The 15460-nt window shown below is 42.8% G+C and overlaps 1 protein-coding gene across 2 annotated transcripts in view; it reads left to right on the top strand.

The window, feature by feature from the left end:
* Positions 1-473: 473 nt before the first annotated feature.
* Positions 474-15460, top strand: part of EPHA5 (EPH receptor A5) — a 208292-nt gene continuing 193305 nt past the window's right edge. For both annotated transcript variants that reach the window (XM_061994328.1, XM_061994327.1), the window contains exon 1: positions 474-583. The gene's annotated coding sequence lies outside the window, so the exon portion shown is untranslated. The remainder of the gene's footprint in view (positions 584-15460) is intronic.

The raw sequence follows: 15460 nt of genomic DNA, 5'->3' as shown, positions 1-15460 counted from the left end.
CACGACACGACACGACACATATGCGTTTTTGAGTGACGTGTGGCTGTTGCGAGGGGCAGCGGGGCTCCCTGGGGCCAGAGAGATACCTTGCAGTAAGCGGGCTGCTCCTTGCTCTACCCTTCGGGCGGTGTGGCCCGGGGGGCGGCAGGGCCTCCTGCAGCGCGGCTATTGTAGGCGCGGTCCCACTGCGCCCCAGGACGCCCTGACGCGTCCTGAAGCGCAGCGGGTACCCTTCTTTCCGCGGGATGGCGACGGCGGCGGCGGGTCCGCCCCGTCGGGGGCGTCTCCGCGGCGGCGCGGGGCCGCCTCCCCCATCCCCGCCTCCCGGCTTCCCAGTCGCGTTGGCGGCTGGACGGGAACGGAGCCGCGCCGCGCTGCCAGCCCGCCCCGTCCCGAGTCGACCCGAGCGGGCAGCGCCGGGGGCAGCCGCCGCCCCATGCGCTGAGGGGCGGCGGGATGGGGCCGCGGGGCGCCGGCAGCTGGGCTGGGCGCGCCGGGGCGCCGGCTCCCGGTCGGACGTGCCTCCTGCCGTTGCTGCTGTGCGTCGCGCTCCAGAGCCTGCTGGCCAGCTCCGGCAGCGAGGGTGAGCGGGGACGGGGCGGCCGAGCTGTCGGGACAGCGTCCGCCGAGGAGAGCGGCTTCCCGGCCGCGCGCTGCCTCAGGCTCACCTGACTCGGTTTTGGGGGAGGCTCTGCCCCGCGGGGAGGCGGGTGCCGCGCGAGGGAAGCGGGCGACGCTGGTACTGGGGCTGGGGGAGAGTCCCGGGGAAGGGGTCGGTAGCCCTGCCTCGGGGCTCGGGCGGGCTCGCACGGGTGGGTTTGGCCATTTTGGGTTTTGGTGGGTTTTTTTTAATTTTTTTTTCGAGGAAGGGGGGTGGTGGTGGTGTTACATAGGTGCTTCTGTACAGGGGCATTTTCACGAGTGCGTTCGCACGGCTGTGTTTCCTGGCGGTTCGCAGCGGGGTAGAGTTGCAAGCAAGGTGCATTAGCGCGGGTGGGCTTGCTGGGCTTTGCCGGGGGCGGGTCGCACGGCGGTAGCTGCGAGGCTTTGCACCGAGTAGTGTGGGTGGGGCGGGGGTAGTACGGGGGGTGGGCGCGGAGCTCGGCGGGGCCGGGGTCTCCCGCGGGGAGCCCTGCGAGCACTGGCCGCAGTGCGCTTACTTCGCGGCTGAAAAACGGGTAAAAACGGAGGGGAAGCCGCGGAGGTGCCGGTGTTTAACCCGCAGCGGAGCGCGGCCGCAGGGAACGGATTTTTCTACACGTTTAATCTCTGTGAGGCCAGTAGCCAAAAACATCTGCTCAGGCTTCTTGTCTAGCAGGGTGCTTTCAAACCGGGATGTTGTGGTGGTGTGTTCCCCCCCCCCCCCCCCCCCCCCGTATACGTGATGTGGGCACTGCTTGTGGCTCTTTTATTATTATTTTTGTGTCCGCGGGCAGGCTGTAATGTGAAGGTGATGGGTGGAGAAGTTCAGCGCCTGAAGGGGATGCCGGCAGCTCGTAGCAGACTGCCGGCGTGATGCACCGTAATTATTTGTGAAACTCCTTTAGAGGGAGGAGGAGGAGGTGTGCAGGGATTGGTGAAAGAAAACCGTTCCAGAATTTTAAAGATGTGGCCTAAGGTAAACAGCTAACTGTAATTTATTTTGGAGAGCAAGAATAATGTTCAATTGTAGTTGGTTTGGGGGTTTTTGTTGTTGTTTTGTGTTTGTGATGTGTTTTGGTTTTTTTTTAAACAAAAAAAATACAGAGGAAGGAGAAAATACTGTTTCTCTGTGTGAAGGTATCAAATGTTCAGGCAATGCATTGGTTTGGAGGATGATGGAAATGGCTTTGCCTTGGTTAGATAATGGTGGGCCCAATCCTTCTGTCCCCACACGATTTCAGATGACTTCATTCGTGGGAGTGATGCTGGTGAGGCTCTGTGGCTGCTTTTGAAGTTCTTTCGCTGTTCCTCGCCTGCCTCCTGAGAGGCACGCTGTCCTGCCAGCTCTGGTCTGCGCTGACACGGTGCCCAGAGACGGGCAGATACCCTGAGTTCTGTCTCGCTCATCCTTGCTGGTTCCTGGAAAATTTGTGTAGCACTGACGGAGTCAGCTGGACCATTCGCGATAGAGGCGTCTATGCAGGAACGGACAGCTGTAGAATAGGACTTTTACGTGATAGGAAACAGTGCTGGAAAGGAACGAAGCTGCCCCGCAAATAGGTTTAGTGGCATCGTTACAGGGAGGTTGCAGGGGAGTATTACAGTAATGACGAGCAGTGTGAGCGCTGTCTTCAGGGTGTCTGTTCCCCCTTGCTTCTCTGATTGCTGCTCTCTAATTTCTGTCTCTTCAGTAAATGCAAAACTAAAAGACTGCTGGTAGGAGGGGTTTTACTCTGGACCTGAGCTTATTCAATAACTGCTGTCCTTTGCACTAGGAGATTTATTTGTAAACAAGCGTTATTTGACAAGTGCCTCTCACAGCATGTCTCCTTTGCCAATTACTGCTGAACAGCTCTGCTTCTGGGAACAGCTCACTGCAGTACGTGAAGCCTAATGCATGAGAAACCTCAGAAACCTGAAGTCCGCCTGCCTAACCCTGTGCTGCTGACACTTGTCACTGGTTTGGGTTTGAGGAGTTCAGTTTGGCTACTTCTGGGCTCTGATGAGAGAGATCCTCCCCTGGCGTTAGTTGGCATATTCAGCTGGTTGGGAACTTTACTTTTGCTTGGATGGAGGTAGCCATCTTAGAACTATGAATAATATTCTCAAAAGTTGGTGGCATTGGATTTTCTGGGTTTTGTTTTTTATTAATTCTCATCCTACTCAACATAATTAAACAATTGGCCAGTACCCTGTACTGTGTAGGTATATAACGTGTGTAGTTGCATAGAGGATAGCAAATTCTCATTGTTGCTCTTTAACCCCACATTACACATTTTTTGTTTCTCTAAATCTTACTGTAATACACAGTGACTTTGTAGGATAAGATATATGCAGTTAACAATTCACAGTGCATGACTTTCTGTTTTACCCTATAGTGGAAGGACACTTAGGGGAAAATGCTTTAAAAGTGTAGGTTAAGATTTGGAGAGGGAGGGAAAAAAAGTAAATTCAGTGCTTGGGTTCTTTAGTGTGGAAATAGAATCATAGCTTTATGCAAGGGCAACTGAGTTTCAGAAGCTTCCCTTATTTTGATAGGGAAATATTGAATGCCCAGCCTGTATTGTAAAACCTTCTCACTTTAATAGATATCTTCAGTTACAGATCAAAGATATACATTGGGAAAAGTGATTTGATTTCCCCCCTACTCCAGATCTTCCTGCAATAGGGAAATAAACCAGATTTTTACTTCACTCACATTTTCACAGTTTATACATTAAAACAAAACATGTAGTGAGGGACGAAGGATCAATGCTATTTCATATGTTTTGAAGTATTGCTTAGCCTTTTTATTATCTCTTTAGCAGAGATAATAGTTCAATGATTAGAACCAGAGATTTCCTTCTTTCCTTTGACTACTTTTATAAATTAAAAAATTATTCACAAGGAAATATTCCAAAAAGTACAACAAAAGTGGTGTTATGCAATTTTGAAGTACTTGTCCTTCAGAAGTGCATTGGTACTTTAGGATTCTTTCCCTGTGATACTGGGATGTGAGGGGTAACCTTGTAGTATGTGACTGATGCTTTTTTAAACTAAAGGAGGTTTAGAAAGCCGTTTTACGTATTTCTCTTTTAAGTACTTGGGTTTGGGAAGTGGCTTATAAAAATTATTTATATAAAACACAGAATGAAGGAATTCCTTCATCCTTAAAGATCCATGTCCACCTGAAACTTCATGATTTGTTATACATCACCTGTGGATTTGGATTGGTTTACAGATGTCATTTGGATGTCACCCAGATGACCTTAAAAAGTGTAATGTGCACAAATTAATAAAAGAATTGAGTGTGTTACATCTGATGGCTCATAATGAAGCAACTCCTCAATGTACTCATATAATTGTTATTAAATTATATTAAAGTATATTTCATTTTAGGGCTTTTCAGCAGAATAAGTGCTGATGAGGCACTGCTCTAACAACAAAGCATTTTGTTAAGCAAATCAAAACAAACACAGTTTGAAGTAATGCCGTTGACTTAGAAAATTTTGTAATGTTTGGTATTTGTTTTAAGACCAGAAGGATGTTCTTTAGTTACAAACTTCTGCGTTTGGTCCTTTAATTTTTCCAGTTTTTTTTAAGCTCTCTTTATCTTGATGTATCATTTTTAATTTGAATGAATGAATAAAAGAGTACAATTAAATGGGTGGGTCTGGTTGCAGGCAAAAATAAAGGGAGGTTGCAATCTGGAGACTATTCATGTCAGAGCTTGGAATGAACCTACCTGTTCTTAGTGTGTTGACTTGCATGTGTGTCTTTTCATACTGCCCTATAATTTTTGCATGTGTGTCTTTTCATACTGCCCTATAATTTCTGTGTCATGGCACAGTGGATAAATGCATATTTAGATGTAACATCACAATGTTTATCTTTAATCAGTGAATGAAGTCTTTTTCAAGGAGGTTTTTTGTGTATTTACTACAAGCAGGTATGAAACTAGTCACAATTTTCATATCAACGTATTTCAATTAGTGTAATGCTTTGTGTAAAAATACACCCAGTCAGAACATTTTTCTTATTAAAAGGTTGATGTCAGTAGCTTGACTTTGTGTGTCTTCCATTGACATAGCTATTGCATTTTGTGTAATTCTGTAGGTATTCAGTACTTGCTAGCATGCATATACCTTGTACATGCAGAGCAGTTAAGTTTGGACACATTTTGGTCTGCTCACAGTGCTTTATAGGTAGGCTTTGAGGAGTTAACGGCTTGTTATTTTGTGCATCGAAATGGTTCCCTGTGGAACCAAAATGGTGGAAACTGAAACCGTGGAACTGTGGTTTCCATGATAGCAGAGCATAGCCTCAGTGCCATGTGTTTGTTTTACTCGCAGGAGTAATCCCATTGACTTTTAAATTTACTGGAGTGGAATTACTAGTATGAGGAAGGACAGTTCATGTCTAATGATAATTTTGGGATCAGTCTAATGTGTGATATATGGTTTTTCAAGAGATTTAGAATGACTCAATCATAGCTTTAAAATGGAAACTACTATCCTTTTGACAATAAACAACATTTGAAGTGCAGCACTTTTAAGTATATGACTAAAAGCATTGCTGCCTAATGACGACATATTTTAAAGAGGGAAATAAACAATAACAAAGATTGACTCCAAGATAGCACCTGTTTCCTTTTGAAGTTTTCTTAAAAATTATAATAAATAATGGGAAACAGGCAAACTGTCTTAAACAGAACGACTGACAGACCATCTGCTTATAGTATTGTAAATGTTGACACCATAATTTGATGTATATAGCAGCTATTTGCACATCACTTTACAGCTGGGTAAACTGGCAAGTATTGTATAGTTAGTGGGCTCCTCTGACAGCTTCCCTGTCCATCATTGACCTTTCCACCATTACCTCACATTTTAGCTCCAGTGTATGGACCATCTCCATGTCTGCACTTCTCTTCCTGTTAAATAAGTAAACAAAGTCTCTCCCATAAAGAAATATTTATTCTTTGCACCAAAATGCAATGTGTTTTGCAGCAGGCTTTGTCAGGGAATGTGTGAGCAGGATTTTGTAAAATCTGGCAGAATTTGGAGAATCAGGACAATTTATTATGTAGTGCTGTACTCTCTGATATTACCTGTTTCACGCTTTATTGTTCCAAGGATTTCAATGCTACTTCTGTAAGTGTGCTTAGTGCAAGGCCCTTGACTCAGGAAAGTCCAGCCTCAGCTGAGCAGTGGTGTTGGACCCTGTTGGCTTTAGGGTCTTGAGCATAAGTAGAGTTGTTAGTTCCATCCCCAGTCTTTCTGACTTGAAGCTGTGTTTTTAGTGGTCTGTTCCTCTTAAGTTTGCGGGTATGTATATTCTTGAATTGAGACAAGCTTGAAGCATTGCTCAGGGATGCCAGGGAAGTAAGACCCTGCACCAAAACAAAACCAAACCAAACTTTTTCGGCAATTTAAAAAAATATTCTCACTCTTTAGGAAATGGATCTAAATCTATCTGTGGATCAAGGGCAAAATGAGATATTAAAAAAAAACCCTTTAAGCACACATGATCACTTTTTAGAAGCACTGAATTTCTTAGCTGCTCACTTCTGTGGAGGAAAGAGTGCAACTTTTCAGCAGATGCTTGGCCTACTGTCCATTAAAAAGGTTTTTTAAAGAAAAGAATTGTGTACTTATAGTAAAACATGTAAACACAGAACTGAAATATCTTTCTTGCTGACTGTAAGTGCTGGTGAGAGATGGGGCCTCATTTCAACCCAGATGGACTTGAGCTAGGCATTTTTCTGTGCTCAGAGAATGTTGCAGAAATACTGTGATAATGATAGCATTGAAATGAACATTTTTTAAATATATAACTTACTCTTTACTAAACTCATTTCTTTGATCTCTGCTGTAAAATTGCAATGTATTTGAAAAGCTAGCAAAGAGTTCTTTTTTCCCTTTGAAAATACATTTTATTTTTCAGATGTTTGTGGCACAGGCAGAACAGAGAGATGGGTTGTTCTCTGTTCAGATTTTGCCTGTCCCTTGGTCTTCTCTGTGACTGGTTGGACCTACAGGTTTTCCCGAGGTAAAAGTGTTTGTTGCCCCAGTTACTTTCAGACAGCTGTACTGGCAAATTTGAGCACTGGCTTTCAGTAGCTTAAGTCTCTCTAGGGATTTGTTACCCTTTCAGTTGTCTCTTTGACCTATTATATCTCTTACAGTCTTGGTTTTGGTATTTGCTGTGGCTTTGGTCAGTGCAGGAACTAAGCCTCTCCAAAGGTTTAATGCGCTTATCCTCTTGGAGAGAGAAAGCAATTATCCCTGTCTTCTGCCAGGAAGCTAGTCAAAAGGGGACAGGTGGGAGGAGATGTGAACATTACCATTCACAGCAATACTGAGTTTAGGAGGTGATGAGTGGCCCTTTGCAAAGGTCCAGTGCCCTGTTTCCTCCTGTGGACAAAGGTGCTGGGACCTGCAGGCTGCCCTGGGCTGTGGTATGAGCACAGCCTTTCTGCTGTGCAAAGAAGACTTAAAGATGCTTTGGGCCAGAATAATTGCATTGGGAACATTCAGTCTGTGCTGTGGCAGTGTCACCGGGGGTTGTAGTGGTTAGGAGAACTTTGACCAGGTAGAACTGCTCAGATGACTGCTAGCTGGAAGGATAAGGTAACGTAGAATGTAGCAGATCAGGGAATACCTATGTGAGCTGGCTTGTCAGCTCTGAGGCAGAAGGTGACTGCTGCCATTTGTCCTCTTCCTGGGTAACTCCTGAGCATCTGTGAGGTTTTAGCTGGTGTGCTTCTGAGCAAACTGCCTTGGGAGTGTTCATGGAGAGGAAAGAGTCACCTGCAGAAGTTGAGATTTTGTAGTTTTAGGTAGCTGTATAGCAGGTATTGAGTCCCCCTCTGAGAGAGGATAGGACCCTGGTCTTGCAGGCTTTTATGCCAGCTACTTCATTTTGGTGCACAGGGACTGTGCTGAAGTGTCTTGCCAAGGTATTAACTCCTGAGTTCTCTGACCTGGATCGCTTAATGTTGGAAAGAGATCAGAAGAACTAGTTTTGACTTTTTCATTCTCTGAGGGAAAAGAGAAACATCTGGGAGGAAGTTAATTATTCAGCATCAGTTATGTGCATTTCATGATGTTTTGGGGTGGACTTGTATCACTCCTTTGACTGTTTTTGAATGTCCCAAACCGATGAAGCCACTTAGGAAAATTATCTGGCTTTTTAAGTTAATTTCTTAAAAAAACCCACCCATTTTGGTTTATCAATCTTTGCATTACTAATGTTCATATGCAGGTTCTTAAAATGTGTTGGCAATATGCTGTTCCCATTAGCAACCTCCATCTTCTCTCAACAGAAATAAAAGGGATAAACTGTCAGCTCTCCTGAAAAGCCGATAGATCATCTTAAACATTTTTTTTGGCTCCTGAATACCATCTAAGCACTGTGTCAACTACTTCCCCCCCCCACTTGAGTGAACACAGTAGCAGCAGAGTAGTCATTATTGTCGACAGGAAGGTTTTATTGGTGCTGGACACTGGGGTCTTGCAAGTCCGCTGATGGTGAAAGCTGACAGCCTTGACAGCTCTGGATGAGTCTGTGCCAAGTTTCTTCCCCTTTGTTGGCTTTAGTTATATGCTTAACAGAACTTGATCTCCATGTCTTTTAGCAATGGAGACCATATTACTTTTTGTCAGTATTGCTCTGATTTAGGGAAGAAGGTGAGATTTCACCTCAGCACTGCCAGCAGGTATTTTGATTGCACTAGGAAGCGGTTGGGCTTTTAGGGCTTGACTTTATGTGTGTGCTTATTAAGGTGCTTCCTTTAAGTGAGGTCTTGAAGAAACTGTCTGTCTCCTTCAGTGGCTTGCAGATGCCTTGGCAGTGGTCAGAAACCCTGGGTCTACAGGCAGCACTGGGATTTTATTTCTGTACACAGGTTGATTGTCAGGTTTCTGGTTGCAGGTGCTGATTGTATCTTGCCTTCAGTGGAAGGTTCTTTTTCATTCTTAGTGGCAGAGTGATACTTGCCCAGATGGTTTCCCCAAAAGATTTTTGCAGCAGCCGGTTCAGAGATCTGTGTCAGTACAGTGTTGATTCCAGTGGTTCTTATGAGTGGGGCTGGAAGAGGTTTGCTGACTTTTGTTGCAGTGAACAAATTCTTTTCAATTGAATGGTGATTTTGGTGGGAATGGGAGTGTTCGCCATTAAAAAAAAATCAAAAGCAAACCCTACTGGAGTTAAGTTTCTAAGTACACTGATGTTGAGCTAATAATCTCCTGACCACTTCTGCTTTTAAGTTATGTATGGTGAGAAGAACAAGTGACCGCCTCTTGTCTTGAGTACAAGTCCTTGTAAGGAAAGAACCTACAGTTTCCTGTTTGTTCTAGTGGGTCCAGTTATTGAACTGAGTTTTGTGTCCCATTCCCTGGTGCTATGGCTAGTGCTGTGCCTGCTGGGAAAAGGTGCAGCCAACCCAAAGAGCTTTGTCAAAAGGCAATATCACACCCCTCATAAACAGTGTGTTCAAACAAATTACAGACCTAATGCAGAAATTACTGGGTAAAATTCTCTGGCTGATGTTAGGATTGCAGTTGTCCATCTGGCCTTAAAAACCTGTGAATTTGTGATGCAGATCCTAGCATTTTGGCTCTTGCTTTAAAAGGGAATCATGAGAAAACTTGGAGCAAAATGAAGCCAATGTAATAAAATATAAATCTGCACTTAATATTAGTTTGTGAGTTCATTAAGTAGTGTATATTTTCTTCCTCCAGTGAGCTATAAATAATAGGTACTGCTACAGCTTGCAGCTCGTTTCCACTGATGGAATTGTTTCAGAGGTTCTTGCCTGTGTTTATTTTGTCCCAACTCAATGTGGCTAATTAATTCAAAACATCTGCTCCCTGATGACTTTGATTTCTTTCAAGAGTTTTGTTTGTTTGTTTTTTTCCTTTCTTGGATTGTTTTTTACTATCACTTATTGGAGCACTTTGGATTTATACTTTTTGAAGAAATACTTGGCACAATAAGGAAAACAGTTGGAAAATGAATGGCAACAATACTGCAATAAAACAAGTGAAGATTTATGAAGAAAACTCTGACTCATGATGATGAAGAGTCTTTTGTAGTCAGTGTGTCTTGGTAGTGCTATGAACTCCAGGAGTGCAGGAGGAGGGATGAGGAGGTATACTGTGTAAGGAGAAGTCAGCTTTGTTAATGACAATGTATGTAGTGTCTATACCCCCTGCCTTGGGCATGTGGAAAGAGGAGGAAGGCAGAGGCAAAACTTGGTGCAAAGCCTGTGATGCTGTTTAGGAGACCTCCTTGTGAGAGTTTGGTGCAAAGTGCTGCCGTCCCATCTTCTTGTGCACCTTGACCCCCATCCAGCAGAGCCTTTCATCTCACGATTAACAGTGTGTGGATATTCCCATGAGAAGTTTCTCACAAGTATTTTAAATGTTGCTGTTGCCACAAGCTGCGAGTCAGAGCTGGGGCTACCTTGATGTAGCTCTGACCATTCCATGGGTGTATGCTGTAATGCAGAATACTGTGCAGAATGGGCCAGGAACTGCAGGAGAAACCTGGAGGGGGATGTAGGAGCACTTGTTTCACATCTTTTTTAATACAGGAGTTCATATTCAGGCTACCCAAAACAATGCTCAAATTAATGTATTAAAGCAGAGTTTTACTTCACTTGTTTAAAACAAAGCATTTCTTTTCAAGTGTTATTGTTTAGAAATGTGTTACTTTAGAAATTATGCAATATTTTGAAATATTTAGGCAGGCTTTAGTGAAGGTTTCTTGACTCCTGTTTTCTTTGTGATGAGAACTGTTTTTACAGGGTTTTGATTTGACCAAAGAGAATGTTCTTTTCCTCATGTTTAGGTGTATTTCAGTGAAGGGAAAAAAACCCTGAAACATATGTCTTTACAGTTTCATGTCATAAGCTCCATCACCTTTTGCTTTCCTGGCTATTTTGCCTGTTCTACAGTGATTTGTCAGAATAAGCTTTGGTAGACCATGTCCTGTGCTAAACCTGAGCTTGCAAATGGTGCTGGTGAAGAGCAGGACTACTCTGGTGTATAAGGATTTGTTGGAAATCATCTCAAAGACCATGGTAACCCAGAAGAGTTCAAACTTTCTTGTATGCTTGCAGAGACTTTGCCCTGGTGTGAACAAAGAAGGATTTTCTGGAAGATCCTTAGATACTGAAATAACAGGAGGACCTATGTCTGGTAGGATCAGAAGTACTAATTGTTATAGTCTGTTGGTGAGGGTTTTTTGGCTTTTTTTTTTCTTTTTTCTTTTTTTTTTTTTATGTGAAATTGGAGTGAAGAAAATGAAACTGTTCCTTCTCCAGACCAGTGCCAGAGTAGCCATCCTGCCTCAGTGGTGTGACCAAAAAAGATCCATTGGTGGCTTCTACTTCAGACATTGTACCATCGTGACACACCTGCCCTGCTTTCACTTGGGCAAGCTAATACTGCCACATGTCACTGATTTAGGTGGCTGTGTCAGATGGGGTGCTCAGCTGTGAGGGCAGCAATGTTTGTTTAGGTTAATGCTGAATGCCATCAGCCCTGGCATTTTGTGTGTATCCTTCCAGCCACAATCGCTATGTAGCCACAGTGAAGCTGCTAATGCTGGCTATATGAATGTGACTGGGACATTTGGGTAAAAAACCCCACATATTCAGGCTCCCTGTCAGAGATTTCTGAGTGAAGAAAACACTGTTAATTCACTAGTTAGAGTTCAGGGCAAAGGTTTAGATCACTTCTGATTTTATTCTAATGTGATTGCTCACCTGTAGTAACCAGCTTGTCTGAGAGCAAGAGTGTATGCAAATTCCCCAGGCTATTATTCTGTATTAAAATAAAAAAAAGGCTGTGGTATGACTTTAGACTTAATCATCATTTATCCTACCCCGAAGGCATGGAAGTTAATGATGATATAGATCTGTGTGGTTTTGTGTTCCCCTTGACTGAGCATTAGAAATAATTAGGGCTTGTGGGATGGATGCACTGATGGTGGAGATGAGCAGAAAACGTTTTTGAATGTCTGTATGTGCCTCTTCAAAGTTTGCTGGCAAAAGTACAGGTGCTAAGTGTGTGCTTATAGTCTCTGAGGTTTCTTGCTTATTCCTTGAGACATAGCTGGGGAGGAAGGAAGTGGGAACAAATGAATTCTGTTATTTTGGAGGCTTTTAAGATTGTGGGCCAAGCAGAGTTTTTAGAGAATTCTTCAGTGAGGCAAGCCCTTTTGCATCCCAAGTGCTGCTGAGTACAGCTCTGGGTTATGCCTGTGGAGTATGTACAGTGTTGGTGCTAGTCTAGGAGTCGCAAGCTCTAGACCTTTTGAAGTATGGCACTAGCCTTTTGAAGCTGGCACTGGACCTTTTGAAGTATGGAAGCCTCAGTCACATAGTCAGAGGTTTTCCTGAGTTGGGTCCTTCAGTTACCTAAGTGTTTGAGTAAATTGGTTTAGAAATCTATGACCAAATGCATACTGAAGGTCAACAGAGGTTGAATGTGGTGACTGGGTGTGCTGCTCTGGAGAAGACCTCTGGTCTCTTTCTCTGTCTTACTGTGGATTGAACCAAAAACTATTTCCAAGGTTTCTTATTGCGGTGTAAAAAGTGCATCATGTCTTCCCAAGTAGTGATCTGGTGAGTTAGAGAGGCATCTGTTCGAGATAGTGGCAGCCCTTCTATAATGTGTCTCCTAAAATGGTGTCCACTTTGTTGAAGGTACTCATCAAACCTGCTGTTTGCCTGCTGTTTTGCCCCCTGCTATTTCCCCAATCTGGCCAATCAGCATTTTTTTTATTAAAGCCATTTCAGCAAAATTAATGTCCCTGCGAGGCTGGAGAGTGGTGGGAAGAGTGGTGATGCCAAGCTTCTGTGGGCTTATGTGGCAGGTCTGTGTGCTGGTGGCCTCTCCAGCACTATGGGATGGAACAGCTGCTTGCAAAAATGTCTCAGAGGGGTTGGTAGCGCTGTCACCCTGCTTGAGCTGCTCCTGCAGCTGGGCCATTGGAGAGGCCACCCCTTCAGAGAGCAGAAACTGGAGCTGTGGTCTGGTTCAAGGCTGAATCAGGTTGGAACCTGGCAATCATGCCTATAAAGGACAGATGTTCTGGGAAGGGTGCTGATGGGGAAGATGCAGATGCCTTATATCTAGATGGAGCAATGGTAATTTGGGTTTATACCAGAATTTGGGAGATTCTCAAAGCAAAAAATTTTGTTTCTTTCAAGCAGTTTAGAATATCCACCTGATGAATGGAGCAGGTTGCTTAGAGCAGACTGATGTAGTGCAGTGTTTCAGAGGATACATCGTGATACACTTCCTCAGCAGAAGCTCATGGGAGAGTCCACTGTGCCTTGTTAGCCATTCAGAGCTCTCTGAGCTGTGCTAGAAGCCCCTCCAGTCTCCAGACCACCACAACACAGGGGCAGCTTCAAGTCACTTACTGCTTTTTATCTTCCCAGCATATGAATTTTGGGTTATTGTGTGGTACTTGTTAAAAAGCGTATCCTGTCCTCTCCTATTTGTTTTTCTTTATGCAGAATTCTACTAAAATAAGGGAGGAATTGAGTCTTTTCTGACTGGGGATTTAGTATTCAGCTCTGCTGGCTGACTCACTGGTAGGCAAATTCCCACTGACTTGAGTTAGAGTTGAATAGATTGTATTATCTTTTCATATGCGGAAAATTATTTTTAAATTGAAGTTAATAACAGCAATTTAAAAATTGTCATTGATAGAAAGATAATACAATATTTAGTTGTATCATGTTCTTTTTATGATCTGATGTTCAAATAAAAGTAATTTTTCTGCCTTTTCCTTAATTAGCATGTTATGAAGAAGTTTGTGGCATCAAACATGCCATCTAATTATATTCATTATTAGCATCTCCAGGACAAGTTTTAATTATGTTGTACAGTGTAGATCAATACTTGTTTTGCATCCATTGCAACTTAAGAGAGGAATATACTGTTCTGCACAGTTTAATTACAGTGATTGTAATTGAAGGAATTTGAGTAAACCTGCCATTTTGACAACTGTACTCTCTGGCTTTTTGAAATGGTACCGAGTTATAATATGGGACCTGTTACTTATGTCAGTCCTATTTTGAAGAATATTTTAAGATCACTCCTTCTATCCCATTAAAAAATGCAATTTGATTCAGGAGTACTTGGATAGTAGTGCTTCACTTCAGCCAAAGCAGGAGAAATTAATGAGCAGTTTCCCTGAAGACTTCAGGAGGGGAAATGCTGCCATCACTGAGTGACATATCTAGTGGTAGATGGTAGCAATGCAACTGTGGAGTGGAACCTAATTGTATGTTTACTTACTGTGAATATAGTTCACTGTAGTCTCCAAGTATTGCTTCCACCAAATGTCTCATAGTTCAGTAGCATTGCCAGCTCCCAACTGTTTTCTCTTTTGGCAGAGGAAGGCAATCCAAGCATGAAAACGCTGAGCTACCAAATGTTTTTGCACAACATCATGAAAATATACTTGAGCAGACGGAACATCTATATGCCTTATGATAGTGTTCTGCATTAATAGTTCCATACATTGTGAAAATATGCTAAGGTAGTCTACTCGTATTTTTGTATTTTGGGTTGTTTTGCTTACAAGGGACTACTACAGTCAGCCTTCAGTACAGTAAAATGATTAAGGCAAAATTGACTCAGAGAACTTTTTTCAAACTAAATCTATTGTTTTCATTTGTTTTTTAAATGTTTTTTAAGATTTTGAAGGAGCGTGCCTTTTAGTGTATAGGGTACATCTGGGTTTTCCCACTATGTATCTGACCATAGTGTAATCTTGATAGCTGAGATAGTAGGTTGACAGCATTTTTAATTTTGTCTGCAATGCCCTGCAGCAGGGTCACCTGGGCTGTTGTAACAGAGGGTCTGTATGCCTCATAGGTATTTGCACTGGTATATTTGTCTGTGCAGAGACCACAAATCAGCCTGATATGGGTACTAGGGGTAAGGGTTATGGTACTTGCATCCTTTATACTTATGCATGCAACCTGTTTCTTTCTCTTCTCTAGCAACCCTCATGGTTGCACTTCTAAAAGAATGAGTACAACTCAAGCTTGTTCTTGGGCTAGACCATCATGGCCTGCAAAATCTTGAGAGTCCAATTGTGAAAACTTAAAGTGGGATTTTTAAAGACAACGGAGGGTGGAGATCCAGGAAAATCTCTTCCTTTTCAGGAAGTACATTACTTTTTGTAAGTACAAAACCTGAGGTATTGTGCAGAAAGATATAATGAAGGAAGCAAGTGTAATAGAAAGAGAAGGAACTGTGCTTTTAAAGAGAGTTCTTCCTAGGCTGAGAATTTGAATGACAGCTGTTGACTCAGAGACTACTTTTTAACTGCAAGTTTTAGAGCCCTGGGTAAAAGACGTGAAAGCTCAGCACTAGAATCTGCTTTAATTTTTCTTAGCTGAGTTAAATGTGTGTGTGCATTTAATTACTTCACACTTTTAATGCAAGATTTCTGGTAATATGAGAGGAAGAATGTTATAAGCTTAGGAACGACTGTTTTACTGTTTAATGTAAATTGTTGATTGCTTATGTGGCTTAAGCTACTCTGAATTTTTGTGGAAAAAATAAGATCCCTTGGATATCTTTTAATGAAATTCTCAAAGACTTGGAGAAAATGTGGGAAAAGGAGAAAAGCATAAACTCCTGAAAACAGTAATATTTATATAAAATACTTCAAAAAATGAATTCATGGTAACTAGGAAACACTGCATGTTGTTTCTTGTTTCATTTTTGTCTTAAAGGCCTGATTTTGCTAAAAACATCTGCCACCTTAGAAGAAATGTTTATATAGATGTGTATGGATGTTT

Source organism: Colius striatus, chromosome 3, assembly GCF_028858725.1.
Source record: "Colius striatus isolate bColStr4 chromosome 3, bColStr4.1.hap1, whole genome shotgun sequence".
Classification (NCBI taxonomy): Eukaryota; Metazoa; Chordata; class Aves; order Coliiformes; family Coliidae; genus Colius; species Colius striatus.
The sequence above is the reverse complement of the archived record's forward strand: the minus strand, read 5'-3'. Positions and strand labels throughout refer to the sequence as shown.